Here is an 18,282-nt window from a genome sequence, read left to right on the forward strand (position 1 = left end):
ACCTAGTATTATATAGTTTCTTACTAGTAGTTTCTTACTAAATGTATCATCAGATTAATTGTAATTTGGTTCCCCGCGATACAGGCATTGCTTAGTGCCCTGGTATATATCTGTATCCTTTGCTGAAATAAATGATCTTTATTCTTATTCTTATTATTCTATTCTTAGTATATCGTCCTAAAAAGCCTCAATCTCAGGGGCTCGTTTTTCAAAAGTTTGTAACTTGTAATACAAGTGGAAATACCTTTCTAACAAAAGCTATCAAAAAGTGACATCCGCTTGTATTACAAGTTACAAGCTTTTGAGAAACGGGCCCCTGGCGGCCTAGCCAAGGTGACAATCGCTATCGCTTCGCCATCGAATCGCTTTGTGTCTCTCTATCACTCTTCCATATTAGTGTGACAGTGACAGTTGCGTTTCGTTCGCTACGGAGCGTTAGCGATTGGCATGTTGTCTACGGGGCCTGATCGTACGTCCGTCCCGCCCGTGTGTCTCCGCCTTAACGACCAGATAAATCAGGGTCCGTAATGAGTCCCGTGTAAACACGCCCGGATTAAGGACGATCTATTTCGCCGAATGGTGTGCCCACTGGCCCAAGCGTGGGCTTATGGCGGCCAAGACAGTTCGGTAGTGGATAGAGGGTACCTACTCTTGGTTAGGTTCTTTGGAGGTAGTAGGTAATGAACAAACCCTTTTATCGACGCTGTAGTTCATTGAAAATAGGGGTCGGCAAAAATACGTACGGTCGAAGATTTTAATGTATGGACCTCGTCACAGTGACAAGAGTATGAGGTCTCTAGCGACTTTCATATTGATTGTTAATATGACAAGGTACGAAATGGGTCATAATTTAAAATCTTCAACCGTACCTACTTACGTACGTAATAATAGTACGTAGTATTAATTAATATTTTAACTCGTATAAGTAGTAAGTACGTAACTTACTACTTATTAATTAATTAAAATAAAATATGTTTACAGATTTTTGATTGTTATTATGAATGTACAAGTTTAGTATTTATACTAACCGTAAAGAGTAAAAAACCGGCCAAGTGTGAGTCGGACTCGCGTTTCAAGGGTCAATGTACGGATTAAGTCCGACTCACGCTTGACTGCACATTTCTGATAGGTTTTCCTGTCATCTATAGGTAAAGAACTATTTTGTGTATTTTTTCAAAATTTTAGACCCAGTAGTTTCGGAGATAAGTAATAAATAAATATATATTTGTGATTTTTTACAATGAGCTCTTTTATTTGATATGTAACACGATATATTTACCTAGTTTGAAAATGATGAGATGAGTGAGATGTTTTAATTTTCTCATTTACCCCCCAAAAATGGTCTCTATATTTAAAATTCATTTGTTTACGTTACACGTCCATCTTTGGGTCATAAACTTACATATGTGTGCCAAATTTCAACTTAATTGGTCCAGTAGTTTCGGAGAAAATAGGCTGTGACAGACGGACGGACAGACAGACAGACACACGAGTGTTCCTATTAGGGTTCCGTTTTTTCCTTTTGAGGTACGGAACCCTAAAAAACATATATTTCTGATCAATACTTATGAAACACCCTGTAATATTAACCCTCCTTTTTACTTCACCGCAGCAGGGTTCAGTAGGGTTCAGTCGGGTTTATTACACTTTCGCTTCTCATGGTACCCCCGTGAACTCCATCCAGTTTGTTTCTATTTGAGTTCCTTACCCGGTTAAATACAAACTGCTCTCATTTTACCAATGTCAATATTGTCAATTCGACAGAATTGAAATTAAATAAAACTATAAAAGAACAATACAAATATGACAGCAATTTGATGACACAGGAACAAGTAGTAATCACTCAACTTTTTTAGATACGTGTCTCTTAATAATTCTTTGTCATCTATCTTTTTGTGACAAATACCTAATGTCTTTTCAGCTAACTAGGACAAAGACAGTTGAAGAATACAAACTGTACAACAGGGAATCTATAGATATAAAGTCTTAGTAAATTTTTGACTTAAATTTTCCCGCTATTAAAAATAATATTCTCATCAGCCAAATAGCCACAGTTTTGATAAAAAAATAATTCTGCATATCATACATACATACATACATACAGTCACGCCTATTTCCCGGAGGGGTAGGCAGAGACCACGAATTTCCACGGACTTTCCTTCAATCATTATATAAAAATATTGGCGATATTATAGGCAGATCGTTAGTCTTTAATATTATAATAGTCTATACTATGAGAGTGTCCATTGATACGTTTGTAGGTCACGACTTAGGGTCGTTCTGGCGCCCTCTGGAGATATTTGTATAAAACTATAATCAAATATATAAAACTATGTCAAATATAAATCAAGAATTCAAGATGTAATGTTTGGAAGGTTATTGTATCTGAGGTATTGACGAATGATAATATCTGGATAATATATTGAAAGTTGAATTATTTACTGTCTGTATATAATGAATTAGTGTGCCAACGCCTCGAAAATAAGATCCCGCGTTACAGAAGAAATTGCTCGTCTTTTCAGGATATTCCAAAAAAACAAGTCGGTTCTCACGTGTCTCTGCCGGTTTTCCTGTTTATGTTTTGGGACAATTTAGCCTCTTGAGTTAGTCTTTTATGAAGTATTTTTGTACTTAACACATTCTTTAGATTACTTACCCCGTATAAAATGGTCCATACATTTATTAACCTTTAGTTTTTATTTTTACGAGAAATATTTTCAACTGACTGGTCTATAAAGAGCTCAAATACATATGTATCGATGAATGAATATAAAGATAAAGTGCAAATATATTTTACGTCGCCCTAGGCCCGTCAGTGGGATTTTCCCCGCTACGCGAGGAGAAAATCTCACTCCCTAGCCAAGGCAAGATGTAAAACTTTAGACAAACCACGGGCGGTAATTCGTAAAGACCCAGATCGCATATTATGGCCGTCACCTTCGGTTCGGGACACAAACACCAGCGATCTGGAGCATTCACGAATTCACCTCCCTAGGTAGGTATGTAATGTACTATAAAAATGATTTACGGTCAAGGAATTTAATTTCAGTACCATTTCGTATTACTGAATCGCGATTAGAAAGGGATTGAGATAGCTGTCAATCCATATTGATTTTGACGTAAGTGTATGGAAATCTGTTATTTCTAATCCCTTTCTGATCGCGATTCAGTAATACCTTGTCACAGTGACAATAGTATGAGGTCCGTAGTGACTTTAATATTGATTGTCACTGTGATATGATACGAAATGGCACTGAAATTAAATTCTTCGACTGTAGGTACTATATGGTGTGTCCGCTCAGTGCCTATAGGTACGGTTTATCGTTATGTAAAATATTAAATAAGAATTTACAGGCACCAGCAGAAGTTGCTAAGCGGGCGAGGTGTTCAAAATTACCTTGACGCGCTCTTATTCTCTTAACAATAAAGTCACGTCAAGATCATTTTGAATACCTCGCCAACTTCGCTGCAACAACAAGTACAATAACCCAACCATTTACGACAGTTCATAAGGCGACAATGTCGCTAATTTCGTCGGCAAATTAGTCGCAATAGGCAATATGGCGACACGCGGACACTACGACTGTTAATAAGATTGGGCGCTTTGCACGATACGGGAACGATACGATTTGATGTTAAAAAGCTTGTGCCTTACTTACTTACCTACTACTTCTTTTAACATTCATTTGCTACTCAGCGAGACAATTCACACTAACCTAATCTTAATAAGGTTGTGTTATCACCTACTTTCTATGGCCACCTTCGGTATCCATTCGCGGGTTCAAACCCCACCTCGTACCAACGAGTTTTTTGGAACTTATGTACGAAATATCATTTGATATTTACCGGTCGCTTTTGGGTGAAGGAAAACATCGTGAGGAAACTGGACTAATAAAAACGAAGCCTAGTTTACCCTCTGGGTTGGAAGGTCAGATCAGATGGCTGTCGCTTTCATAAAAACTCTTGGGATTAGTTGCCAAGCGACCCAGGCTCCCATAAGCCGTAGCAAAATGCTGGGATAACGCGAGGAAGATGATGATGTATACCATGTATATAAGTATTTATGTATACTATATCCCTACTCTCTACTCTTATTCTTCTTCTCTTCTTCCTCACGGAGTATACACCCACAGTTGGGCATTCGCCTCTTCAAATCACCTCCAAGCAGCCCCTCACCTTGGGACCTTCAGGACACGCTTGCTTCACCTCTTACTAATATTATAAATCTGAAGGTAACTTGGTCTGTCTTTGTGTTTGTTACCTCTTCACTCCTTAACCGCTGAATCGATTTCGACGTAATTTGGTTTTGTAATAGTTTGAGGTCCAAGAAAGAACATAGGATAAAAAATCGCGTGGTATAAAGCGTCTTCGAGGCTTATTACCCGCTGGGACAATTATCGCGACAGCTCAATACGCCGGCTTTAGGGGATGGCTGCTTGTAAAAATCACTATCCTATAGGGCTATTTAGCCTCCAAGGCCCACTTGCACCATTCCACTAACCCAGGGTTTACCGGTTTAACCTGGAGTTACTATGGTTACCAGTACAATTTGACACTGGGTTAACGGTTTAACCGTTTAACCCCTCAACTGCCTTGTCCCGTATCCGTCCCAGACAATTTGGACTGTAATTAACAGTTGAAAGGTTATTAATTCAGTAGCAAATTTAAGACAACAGCGTTCGAGGGGTTAACCCCGGGTTAGTGTGATGGTGCAAGTGGCCCTAAGGCGGCACTATCTGTCGCTTACCATAAAGACGAAATTTGCTTGTATCTTTATACAAATAACTTATCTGAGCGCCGTCCTTATGGTAAGCGTACCTTTTGATCGCGGGCCAACTCCATATCGAGATGTTAATAAAGTGCATGTTCAGATACTTTAGAAAACCTCAGCCTCTCTAGATTATGGCCTGCTGGCGTCTTCACACCACACGGAAGCACTCAGATCACCCAATACCTTTAAACCAAATATATGTTCTATTAAAGCAGTGTATTAAAGTCCCAAAAAGATCTCGGAACATTCAGGACGTGTGGGGCCATAAGACCGGCATTTGTAACTGCAGATGCGGGCCACATTCCGCGCGATAATGTCGTTATTGAAAGACGACGGCTGGACGCGTGGAGCGGAGATTACAGTCAATTTGTCGGGCTTTGGGCTTGGGACGTGTGGCGTAAGTGAAAAGAGGCAGCGTTTTTCAAGGTATATTATTTTGTTGATTTTAACGCTTATATCTCTAGCTCATACACCTGCTTGGTACAATCAGCAGCAATAGTTGCTAAGCGGGCAAGGTGTTCAAAGTTACCTTGACGCGCTCTTTATTCCCTTTACAATAAAGTCGCATCAAGATCATTTGGAACACCTCGCCTGCTTAGCAACTATTGCTGCTGACTGTACAAAGTAGCTGCCGATGACAGTAAAAGTGCGACCCTGAAGCCACTCAACTACGGTATACGTGTAGGTACTGTATACGGTCAAGGAATTTAATTTCAGTACCATACGACTGGTGCTACTATTTCCCAAAAATCGTTTTTTCCTTTTGCGATTTCTGCCATTCGCAAATTTTACCACTTTTTAATTTCTCAATAGGTTCCTTTCCCGATAGCATCTCTAACCAATTCGCATATTTTCCTATATATTTATTTTTCAATAGATTATTTCCCTAACAGGATTTCTAACCATTCGCATAATTTCCGGCTATATTTCATTTGTTTATAATCAGTAAAGAGTGGCATTAGACAGAGCCTAGTTAGGTACGACGACGAGCGAAGCGAGGAGGAGTTTGTTAGGTGAACTGCGACCAAAACAGTGCCAGAACCAACATATTTTATTGAACAATATTGATTTACATAACAGATAAATCAGATAAGTTATCCAAACTATTCGAAGGGTTTCAAAACGTATCAGGAAAATAAGCTATTGAAATATAATTATAATAGGAAAATATATGCGAATTGGTTAAAAATACTTCCGGGAAAGGAAGCTACTGAAAGAATAAAATGGAAAATTTTGCGAATGGAAATATTGCTTCCAGTAAAATTCGATTTTCGGGAAATAATCGCTACTCTCTACCATACGAACCTTTGTCACAGTGACAATAATATGAGGTCCCGAGCTAGGTAGGTACTTACATATTTATTGGAAATATAAGCAAAAATTAAGAATATTTTGATGTATATATAAGTACGTATAATGGTCCTTGAGCAAAAAGTAAGGTGTGTTATCAACAAATATCAAAGGGATACTGTTAAAACAAACGTACACTAAATCTGCTTCATTCTTTGAAAAACTGTTATTTAAAAAATTAAAATAAAAACAAATCATAATATTTTAAACCATTTACGGATATGGCAAAAAAAACCTGTTCAGCTAACAGTGCCAGGTACATTATTTTAGAAAAGTGCTGATATTCTTCAAAATGCTGGATCGATGTTTGTCAAACATAGCGAGGCAGACACACAGACAGACATTGGCGTCAAACGTATAACACCCCTCTTTTTGACGTCGGGGGATAAAAATTAAAAGTCAATATTGGACTAGGTACATAAAAAAAACAATTCGCACGTCGCTTCTAACTTGCACCGAGAAACAAGTTCCGGTGAAGAAATGACAGTCGTACACATTTTGCGCCTATTTCCACGAACTGCTCTAAAAATACTCTTATTTTTCAGAGTGCCGTCGTAACGGCTCGGCCACGACATTGCGCGACCGGCGACGGCGGCGGCGGAAACCATAGGAGCGAGACACAACGATCGGACCTTTCGTTCTCACCCATGGTTGCTGTCGTCGCCAGTCGCGCAAAGTCATGGCCATACCGTAAAGACTACTTATAAAGAAACAAATGATATAAATAACATTTATATTTAAATAAGTTACAAAGTACATCTCTATAAATCTATCCTATCGTCTTTGAGTTCTTTTCAATCTTTTCTGTAATTAGATAAGTTTCTCATTACTTACTTGTTTCTTAATTCCCGTAATTACCTTCATTATTGATTCTATAAGGATTAGCGAAGTATAGTCGACTGTTGTGTATGATTTTCGCTGAATTTTTCAGTTTCTGTGCGATATCTTTCATGGTAGTGACCTCAATCTTCTCTGTTATTTGGTTTTTCTTCTGTTCCCGTTTGTCAGGGGTCAAGGGGGGGTTGTAGGCGAGGTCTTTGGCTTTAGAGAATCTGAAGGAGTGGGTCTTTCGCCTGTCGTGCTTCAGTTTAGGTTTGGTCTTGTTCTTATGGGAAAAAAAAGGGAACATGGCGAAGGAGCTGAAACAAAACGTGTGACGTTGGCGTGTGTGCGACAATTCTTGGCTCCTCTACACGATGGGCCAACGCCGGCCACTCCAAGGGACGCAGCCATGCAGTAGAATGAGATAGCAATATCACTTGCTCCCTCTAACGCATAAATGCGTCCCTTGAAGTGGCCGGCGTTGGCCGATCGTGTAGAGGAGCCATCTAATAAGAAATAATGGTGTAAGCTATGCCTTTAATTTTTTTTTTTTTGCAAAAAAGTACCTGTAAAACGCTTGAAAAATAGCAATAAAATTAAATTTATACTAACTAATGTAACAACAGCTACCAGCAGCATAGTTATTGGTAAATCCCGTTTATGTTCGTCCCGTTTTACGGCCTCGTAAATAATGTACTCTCAACCCTTAACTTTCAACTCCAACACTTTACGGCCCTAGCCTCAGCCAGCAGGCAGTAAAGTTAACTAACTCCCCCTGCATATAAAAATTGTTTGCAGGCTCGGTCACTTATCTCTGCAGCTTACTCCATTTCGATGGAATGTCAACCTTCGTTAAATTTTCGTACAAATGAAATTCAACCCTATTAGAAATACAACTAGATTCAAACTAAAAAACAGCCATGGTAATGGTAAGTCATAACTCATAAACTAACTAAAACTCGTACCTATTATATCAGAAAATTTGTACACCTTAAATTTTTGTCTATATACCTATAATGACATTTTTGATACAAGCTTTTATCGCTAAACGTACTTTTCTTTCAACAGGCAACTAATAGAGCTCATGAAGACAATTCTAACAAATTAACTGAAATAAAATGAGGTTGCGTTGTTTTATCATAGAGTTCCTGCCACCTCCTGAGTCCATCATCAGATCAGCTCGACGGTACCATAATATTGCATTTCACCCAACTTAAATTATGTACCTATATAGGTAGGTAGCTATGTGAAGCTTCAGTTCACTGGGTCTAACTTAGCTTGCAATATTTGACCGCACGGTGTGTGAGACTCGCCGCTCCTTATCCCTCTCTTGGCGAGAGGGGGGGGGGGGGAGAATGGCTCTACCCATTAAACCCACTCCGGCGTTTCACCCTCTCTGCCGTTCGTGAGGGCGCACTGGGATCGGCTTATCGCCAGGGCACCCTCACAATGAAGGGGGGGATCAGAAACGCTTGATCCCCCCCGACGATGTGCATGTCAGGGGGGTGTCACTCCACAGTTTAGGTACATTTGGCCGGCGCGCCCATCAGACAGGCGTATAGCACTAGCAGTGGGCTGCCGCTCGGCGTGCACGATAGTCGTGTCACGTGGCGCTCGCGCAAAATTGAAAATACACAATGGCTTCGAAACTTACTCCGCGAGAATCAGACATGCTATTTTCGGATAAAACATGTATGTTTACATAATCAACGTTTGTAATTCCTACATATTTATCTTAAAAACAATAAATCAGTGGGTATAGGTATAAAAACTTGTCAAGTGATAACCCCGTGCCGACACTCACAGCTTGGTCATAAAACTGCGGCGCGCAAAGGAGATTCACGGTTCGTGCGCGGTTATAAGTTTCAATTTTGCTTGCAGGCGGCGATATAGGTGTAATTTTATACCTAAACCTGACTTTTGTGAAGGGGTGAATTTTCTGTACGGTAGTACTATTAGTTATTCTGTGTGCATGTACCCGCTGGCCCTACGGCGCTCGAGACGAGCGTACGCTCTCCTTCGACCCTGCCGTCTACGTCTGTGTCCTAACCAAGATGACAATCGTTGATACAAAACGCCAATCAAAACGTAAATAATGTATGGAAATAATCACAGGACTTTTCGTAGCATGTGTCGTCCGGTACATTTTTAGGGTTCGTACGCTAGGAGGTCCGCCGTACCCAAAGGGTCAAAACAGGACCCTATCTATCGCGGTTAATGAGTACAGCCTGGTGACAGACAGACGGACATACGGACAGACAGACAGACAGACGGACAGCGGAGGCTTAGTACTCCGCTGTCCGTCTGTCTGTCTGTCTGTCCTTATGTCCGTCTGTCTGTCACCAGGCTGTAACTTATGAACCGCGATAGCTACAGTTGAAATTTTCACAGATGATGTATTTTCTGTTGCCGCTATAACAACAAATACTAAAAACAAAATAAAATAAATACTTAAGTGGGGCTCCCATACAACAAACGTGATTTTACTGCCGTTTTTTGCGTAATGGTACGGAACCCTTCGAGTCCGACACGGACGGTTTTTTTCTTTTGACGCTTGTTGATGTACGATTGTCATTTTGCCTAGGACCCCAGCCGGCCTAGCCAAGGTTACAATCGCTATCGCTTCGACAACGAAACGCTTTGTGTCTCTCTATCACTCTTCCACATTAGTGCGACAGTGACGGTTGCGTTTCGATCGCTACGAAGCGTAAGCGATTGGCATCTTGGCTACGCGGCCAGGCCTCTTGTGGGCAGGGTATTACCACTTTCTCTTGGGATGGTGCGCGAGCTGGCGGCCGTGCAGCCGGTGCGTGGGCGCAGCGTTCTGCGCGTGCGCGGGCTCGTGGCGCGAGCGGCGCATGCGCGGCAGCGGGAGCCCGTCGACGCTTAGTCGTCTGAAATTATCAAATATTGTAGCATTTGTAGCTACAGTCACCAGCAATAATCCATACTAATTGTTATTCAAATCCATACTAATATTATAAATATGCAAAAGTGTGTCTGTCTGTCTGTTCACGCTTAAACCGCTGAACCGATGGTTGAAAGGAGGGTGGGCAAATTGGCCTATATTTAATTTAATTTAATCTGTAACTAGTGCATTTTTTGCGTGCGAAATTTGGATTTGTAACGATCTAGTGTTCGTCATAGACAATAATAGTCAAAAAAAAGCTTATAAAAAACACTTACTGTGGTTTCTCGTAGCTATAAGAATCAAAGACTTCAGCATCAGGTTTCATAAAATTCATGATGTCTAAATTCTCGTAAGGGCTGCTTGACGTAGTCTTACGACCCCCGTGAGCCACATACTCCTGTTTCCTCCTCAATCTCCTGTGCTCTTTACCGTGGATAGAGTTATAACAATAAACTAGCTCGAAATAAATGAAACACAGCAAATAAATATATCTTAACATTTTGATTTCATGACATTCTGTCAGGTGACAGCTTTTGAATTATGGTACGGATTGTAAACGGTATAGTTTGTCAAAGGACTGTCCCATTTCAAACATAGACAGAAAGAATCATACTAGCTTTGTCTTTCACTAGTACTAGCACCCAAAAGAAAAGGATAAGTATAATTTTGTGTTCTTATTTACTGCCAATTTGGTTTGACCAGCTATAGTAATGCTGGCTACACACGTAACTATAAATCGTAGCGATTAATCTGTGCAGTCCGATTTGCGCAGATTATCTATCGTGTGTATGACAAATCGTTGTCGATTATCGTTCATCGGTGGCAGTTGCAATTTATATTAAATAAATCGTTGTCGATGCGTTTGCAGAGTTTTATCGTTGCGTGTGGATGGAGATTACACATTTCGGCAGTACTTCACGTAGCTTGCCTGTGCACGTTCATTCTTCAAGTAAATAATGAAAAATGTAATGAAAAATATAAAAATTAATCCCCTATTTCCCTTAATTCTTTTTGTCTTATGTTTGTTATTGTCAGGAGAAGGTTCTTATGAGAGAAAAAAAATAAGAAAGTTGCGCGGAACATTAGAAAATTTATAAAAACTTAACTACCATATTAAATTTGATGACATGGATGACATGTTTCTTGCGTGAGCTTCTGCGGAGAACTGACGATCGACGCCGATATCGGAGGCGTGTGGAGGCACTAGGAACCTTCGATTTATCTGCACAGTCTGAAATCGCTACGATATATAGTTACGTGGGTAGCCAGCATAAGTATATCAAAAAGTATAATATTCAAAAGTATATATTCTTGTTTACATTGGGTTATTAAAAATAATTCATTGTCAATATGACAGTGTTCGCAATGTAACAATAAAATTAATTAATTAAAAATTAAAAAACACGACTGCAGTTTAAAAGCGAACTGAAAAGCTAAAAATATTTTTTAGTTATGTTAGGTACTCAACTTAATGAATGTAAAATAGAATATACATATAAGTGCTCAGTCAGGGTCGTAAACAGCAAACGGAAAAGTTTAGGCGCATTAAGGATCGTGACTGTACCTGTATATTTTATTTCGAAGCAGTCGGGGACCTTGATATATTGAAATTTTCCCATTCACAGGTCCCCGACTGCATCGAAATAAAATGTACAGGTACAGTCACGATCCTCAATGAGCCTAAACTTTTCCGTTTCCTGTTTACGATCCTGACTGAACACTTATATGTATATTCTATTTTACATTCATTAAGTTGAGTACCTAACATAACTAAAAATTATTTTTAGCTTTTCAGTTCGCTTTTAAACTGCAGTCGTGTTTTTTAATTTTTAATTAATTAATTTTATTTTATACATTTTAGTGGCCATACAAACCAACCATATTTTTTATGATTTAAGGCAATTAAGTTGCTTCATGGAGCTTTCATCATGTTGATCTTTGATAATGTTAGCATAAAACGAGCTTAAAAACCAAAATAGGTTGGACCCAAAAACCAGACGTATTGAAAAGTGCTAGGGCTTAATATCTCTGCAACTACATAATTATTTCCTATTAGTTGGCTTTCGGCCTTCGCAATTAAGATACTTGAGGAAGCTACAGAAAGCGTGCACCTTTCTTACGCTTACGCCCTACGCGAAGCTCGGCTTTCGGCATTCGTAATTAAGATACTTGGGGAAGCTGCAGAAAGCATGCACCTCTCTTACGCTCCGGGCCTTCGGCCCTACGCGAAGCTCGGCCTTCGGTATTTACAATTAAGAAACTTGGGGAAACTGCAGAAAGCGTGCACCTGTCCTACGCTTGGACCTTCGGCCCTACACGAAGCTCGGCCTTCGGCTTTCGCAATTAAAGATACTTGGGGAAGCTGCAGAAAGCGGTTACCTTTCTTACGCCCCGGGCCTTCGGCCCTACGCGAAGCTCGGCCTTCGGTCTTTGCATTTAAAAAACTTGGGGAAACTGCAGAAAGCGTGCACCTTTCTTACGCTCCGGGCCTTCGGCCCTACATGAAGCTCGGCCTTCGGCTTTCGCAATTAAGAAGCTTGGGGGAGCTGCAGATAGCATGCACCTTTTTACGTCCCGGGCCTTCGGCCCTACGCGAAGCTCGGCCTTCGGCCTTCGCAAATAAGATACTTGGAGAAGCTGCAGAAAACGTGCACCTTTCTTACGCTCCGGGCCTTCGGCCCTACGCGAAGCTCGGCCTCCGGCCTTCGCAATTAAGATACTTCGAGCTGCAGAAAGCATGCACCTTTTTACGTCCCGGGCCTTCGGCCCTACGCGAAGCTCGGCCTTCGGCCTTCGCAAATAAGATACTTGGAGAAGCTGCAGAAAACGTGCACCTTTCTTACGCTCCGGGCCTTCGGCCCTACGCGAAGCTCGGCCTCCGGCCTTCGCAATTAAGATACTTCGAGCTGCAGAAAGCGTGCACCTTCTTACGCTCCGGGCCTACGGCCCTACGCGAAGCTCGGCCTTCGGCCTTCGCAATTATGATTCTTGGGGAAACTGCAAAAAGCGTGCACCTTTCTTACGCTCCAGGCCTTTGGCCCTACGCGGAGCTCGGCCTTCGGCCTTCGCATTTAAGATACTTGGGGAAGTTACAGGAAGCACGCACCTGCCTTACGCTTCGGACCGTCGACCCTATGCGGAGTTCGGCCTTCGGCCTTCGTTATTAAAGTACTCGGGGAAGTTATAGGAAGAGCCCATCGCTTTTAAGCTCCCGGTATTTGCCCCCTACGTGGAGGTCGGCCTTCGTAGGTAATTAATATTCTTGGGGAATTTGGAAGCGCGCACCGAACCTGTCTTATGCTCTAGGCCTTCAACCCTACGCGGAGCTTGGCTTTCGACCTTTGCAATTTGAATACTTGGGCCGTCATCCCTATGTGGAGCTCGGCCTTCGGTCTGACACTTTCACACTTTGTTCCGTCAAAGTCGATGCAGAATCATATCTGAAGACGTACTCTACAATCTTAGAGTCTCTACAAAGAACTTATTTAGACTTTTCTATTCCCTTAGCGCAATTAAGAACATATTGGCTTGGTTTGAAAACATGTAAAATATGATTAATATAATACCTATGTATATTTTTTTTTAATAATGAGCGGTCAAACCACTTCCTCTTAATATTCCAACAATAGGATAATATATGGTTTTATGAGGTTAGCTTTTCTTAACATATTTTGTAAATTCTTACTTTATCAAAATTAGACTTAAACCCTCATATTGTATATATATTTTTGATCGTCTTTCAAAGCGCTTCATTTTGATGCCCTACTCGATGGGTTTGCAAGATATTTTATTCTAAATGTTGCGTAATATGGCGTATTAAGTCCGCCATATTGTTTTTATAATGACGTCACATAGCCTATGTTACTCGGGACGATATAACGATTCTAATGATATATCATACATCTTAATCGGTTAAGGTATTCAGAAGTTATGGTGTAACAAAGAAACTTACATACCCACATACAAACATGAACCCTGAAAACAATACACTCCTTTTTTGGGGCAGTCGTGTAAAAATGAAATACTTATATCAGATGTTATATCACTTAATATAATGTATGTTACGAACAATGTGACAGTCAGCAAACGAGCAGACGAGCCGCCCTTATGGGAAGCGGTCACCGACGCCCATGGACATACAACTACGGAGGAGCCACTTGTGCGTTGCCGACCCCTGAGAACCCTCAATACCCGCTTCTTAAAGAACCCCATGTTTCAGCTCAAAGGAAATAGGAGGAGGTAACTCATTCTACATTCTGCACGTTCCGGGAAGAACTCACGTTTATCCGATCCGAGATGCTCGCTTATTCTAAACTAGCGACCCGTCCCGGCTTCGCACGGGTTACATTAACATTAACATCAAATTATACACCTAAACCTTCCTCAAGAATCACTCTATTGATAGGTGGAAACCGCATGAAAATCCGTTTAGTAGTTTTTGAGTTTATCGCGTACATACATAGACACAGACAGACGCGGCAGAGGGGACTTTGTTTTATAAGGTGTAGTGATGTGACATCAGTGTGACATGTAAGTATCTAAGAGGTGGGAATGAGCTTTGCTCCTTTTGCGCGGTGCGATAATCGTTAAATGTGACGTTATCTATGAAAAGGGACCTTATTGTCAATGGCGGTTACGCCATTATTAACAATGCTCCGATAAAAATACAATGCCGTGCGACGCTGTGCGGTGTAAGCGCCATCGACAATAAGGTCCCTTTTCATAGATAATCCTTAAATATTTTGCTATACCTACTAATTAAGTATCACTTTGGTATTCATACCCTGAGTTAGCACACATATGTTCACATTAGTTACTCGTAACTTATTCTAACTGTGACGTTTACACAATAAAAGTGCAATGCGAACTACCTGCAAGTCGACATTCTGTTGTCAACTGTCATGGCGTGCAGACGGGGCGCAAAGCACATGACTGACCAACTGAGTTTTAATTAAGTGTAATAAAAAGGCACGTCAGTGGGAAATTTATACTGTGTACGTATAAAAACGTAAGGACCAGACGTGATCTTGATTGCACCAAATTACAGTTTGCCTAGTTAACTCAAATATGACATATGCCACTTGAAAGGTTATAGAACGATGATAGAATAATATATCCAATCCAATTTATAATAATAACGGTCAAATATGTAGGTACATCATTATACATGAGTAATATAAATCTATTTATATGCCTAGATCATTGTTGCGTAAATAACATACTTGTATACAAGTAAAAACTAAACAGTTTGTTGTGGTATGTGGTGTAACAAACAGTGTGGCATTCCTACCTACTTAACATTGGACCATTTATGAATACTATAAATTGCATTCTATCTATACATATATGTATACTGTAAATATCAAACAAACCAAGTAAAATTGAGGCAATCAGTTGTTGCCAATAAATAATGTACAGGTTCAAGATGTTAGTGGCAAGCGGCCTGTAGGTTAGAATTTTATTGTTAACTCACTAAATAGGTATTAATTATGTGAAAAATATGTATGTAGCTTGGATGCTACTGAAAATACCTAGAAATGTGTAAGCTTCAAAAGAAAATATGTAGCAATTAAGGTTAATACTCGTAAGATAAACCTCCGAGTTATTATCAAAACTGCAAAAAGGAGAAGGAGGATATTGTAAAAGTAAAATAATAGTAGTAAAACACTTTATTGCGCTATAAACAAGTACTTAACAATACGAGAATGCAATAAATGTGTACAAAGGTGAACTTATCCCTTTAAGGGATCTCTTCCAGCTAATCATTAAGCAACTGAGAGATATATTAGAAATAGTTGTAAATACTCCAAGGTTTGGTATTGTTAAAAATGTTTATCGTTGAACTGTTGTAAAATGAATGTAATACATCCACACCTCGCCGAGTTCCTTCCGCCGGTTCTTCTCGGGTCTGAGGTTAACGCCGTTTCCAAACCTGTAGTAGTATGTCTGAATTAGAATGTAAATTAACGTAGATAAGTAAAATAAATAAAACATTATAAAAAGGAAGAGATGTGACGTTTACACAATAAAAGTGCAATGCGAACTACCTGCAAGTCGAGTCGACATTCTGTTGTCAACTGTCATGGCGTGCAGACGGGGCGCAAAGCACATGACTGACCAACTGAGTTTTATTTATCACCTGTAATTTAAATTGAAACGTTGAAATGAAAGGATTAATCTCAAACCGTACTTAGATTAGCCAGACATTTAAACTCGAACTTAATTAAGAATTTCAATCTATACTTAATATTATAAATGCGAAAGTGTATCTGTCTGTCGGTTACCTCTTCAGGCGTAAACCGCTGAATGGATTTAGTTAAAATTTGGTTGTTTGATTTAGTTTCAATCCCGGGGAAGGACATAATCTAAAAACTATCCTTTTATGTCGGAAGTTATCCCTAAAAAGGGTGAAAAGGCGGGTGGAAATGGAGTTGATATTATATGACTGTCACAGCAGTTATAATGTGGTTTCAGATTACCTAGAATTCACTAGAAAACGTGCTCCAAGGATGTCCCCAAAGAGTACTCGTTGCAGAACTAATACACGGGACATGTCCCAGGCAGGCGACAGGGGACCGAGCTTGTGATGCAATTAATGTTGGAAGCAGTTGCAAGAATCTGGGTATATAGGTACAAATGTCTCACTTGTAGGTATTTTATAAATGTCACACTACACAGTCAAATTATATGTTGCAAAACGCATAAGTAGAACCTCTATTTAACACGACAGTCAATTTTCAATTCGAAGTTATGCAAGTAAAAATTGTACTAGATCACCGTGCAGAGAATTGTTGGTTACTTCGTGTTAATGAACTTAATGTACTCGTACTTAATCTCCTTTCTAGCCTAATGAGGATTTAAGACGTCACAAGTTGACAAAAATCTTTATTCTTTGCAGATTAAGTAGGCTATATCACGAAGCCTCCCGTAACCAACAAGCAATTGGTAAGTCCCATTATATCAATACCTATTAATGACCTACGATTTGAAAATCGAGATAGAACAAATAATATATTTGAAAAACTTCAACCCAACTACGGGAATTTTATGAAGCCAAAGTCGGTTAAAAATGTAGCCTACGATCCTACGTCAATGGCGTCATAAAATCTGTTGGCGTGGTATCTGAACTACTAAACCTGCTCAACAGTTTTAGACACCACGGTTCAATATATGACATAGTACCTACGTTTATACTACATAGTAAATACCACAGACATACAATTCGCGCTCGCGCTTGACAGACAGCTTAAGTGTGCGAAAGGGAAGCCATCACGTATATGAACATCCCATGCGTGCGAAAAAGTCAGACTACCAATGAGAAAACGTAACCACTTTTGAGTTTGACGACGGCCGCGGACGGCCAAGAGCGTATCACGGTAATTTTCAAATTGAAAAATATACACGGATTAGGACGAAAAGTATTAAATAAAGTAATTCAGTGAAGACGGTGTCTTGTAGTGTGCCGGATTTCAGTGTTACAGTGCCAAATAATCCAAGCAAATACTCATTTCAGAGGATTTATGATATTCCGAGCGAAATTTTCATAACGATATTTTGTCAAATTAACAGCGTAAAAAGTGTAGGAAGCCGGTTTATAAAGTTCAATATAAGTTTTTCTTCCTTTGTGTGCTAATATTTTATCATATTAGTCTATAATTTAAAATATTTTGTGTAAAAACATAACCTGTTACTTTACGCTAGGGCTTGACAAAATGTTCATATGACAGTATCGATAACTTGTCGGTATATTAATAGCTATGTAATTATTTCTTCACAAGACATCATTAAGATATTAGCTTTTATAACCGACTTCAAATAATAACGATTGTTATACCTTTTTGAAGGTGCTCATGTTTAGCGGTAAATTTAAACTTCACTTTCCAACACAGTAAGAGTTACATTAAGATAAGTCTGCAACGATTTTGATAGCACACGCAGTGCAAGTGTTATTTATACGTCATAATGTCGTAGAATTTTAACGTTTAAAATAACACATTTGAAAAAGTAGTCGATAAAGCAATCAAACATCGACAGATTATTAATATGTTGTAACATGACATCACTATTTTTGATCTCACATAGACAATTTACGCACACACTTGCATTTCATTTTTGGTCGCACTTTTGAAGATTGATAGTTGTTCTAGTCATATTAATTCTATGGTAAATACATACCTAATTACCGACATAACTACTCATCCTGTTTCTAATAAAAACCCCTTGATTGGCTATTGAGAAGATAGACTTTTAGCCCGACAATTCTTAAGTCCTGACCAACTTTAGTTCACTCGTTCGACGGCAAACAGCGAGTAGTAAGTGCTACAATACTCTGGAGCCTGTGGGAAATCAGAACATTCTGGATCCGCTACTACGAGACCATTTGATAATATAGTTGGTAAATCCAATTTTTCAGTCAGTAAGAACCAGG

The sequence above is a fragment of the Cydia amplana genome, chromosome 13, assembly GCF_948474715.1.
Source record: "Cydia amplana chromosome 13, ilCydAmpl1.1, whole genome shotgun sequence".
Classification (NCBI taxonomy): domain Eukaryota; kingdom Metazoa; phylum Arthropoda; class Insecta; order Lepidoptera; family Tortricidae; genus Cydia; species Cydia amplana.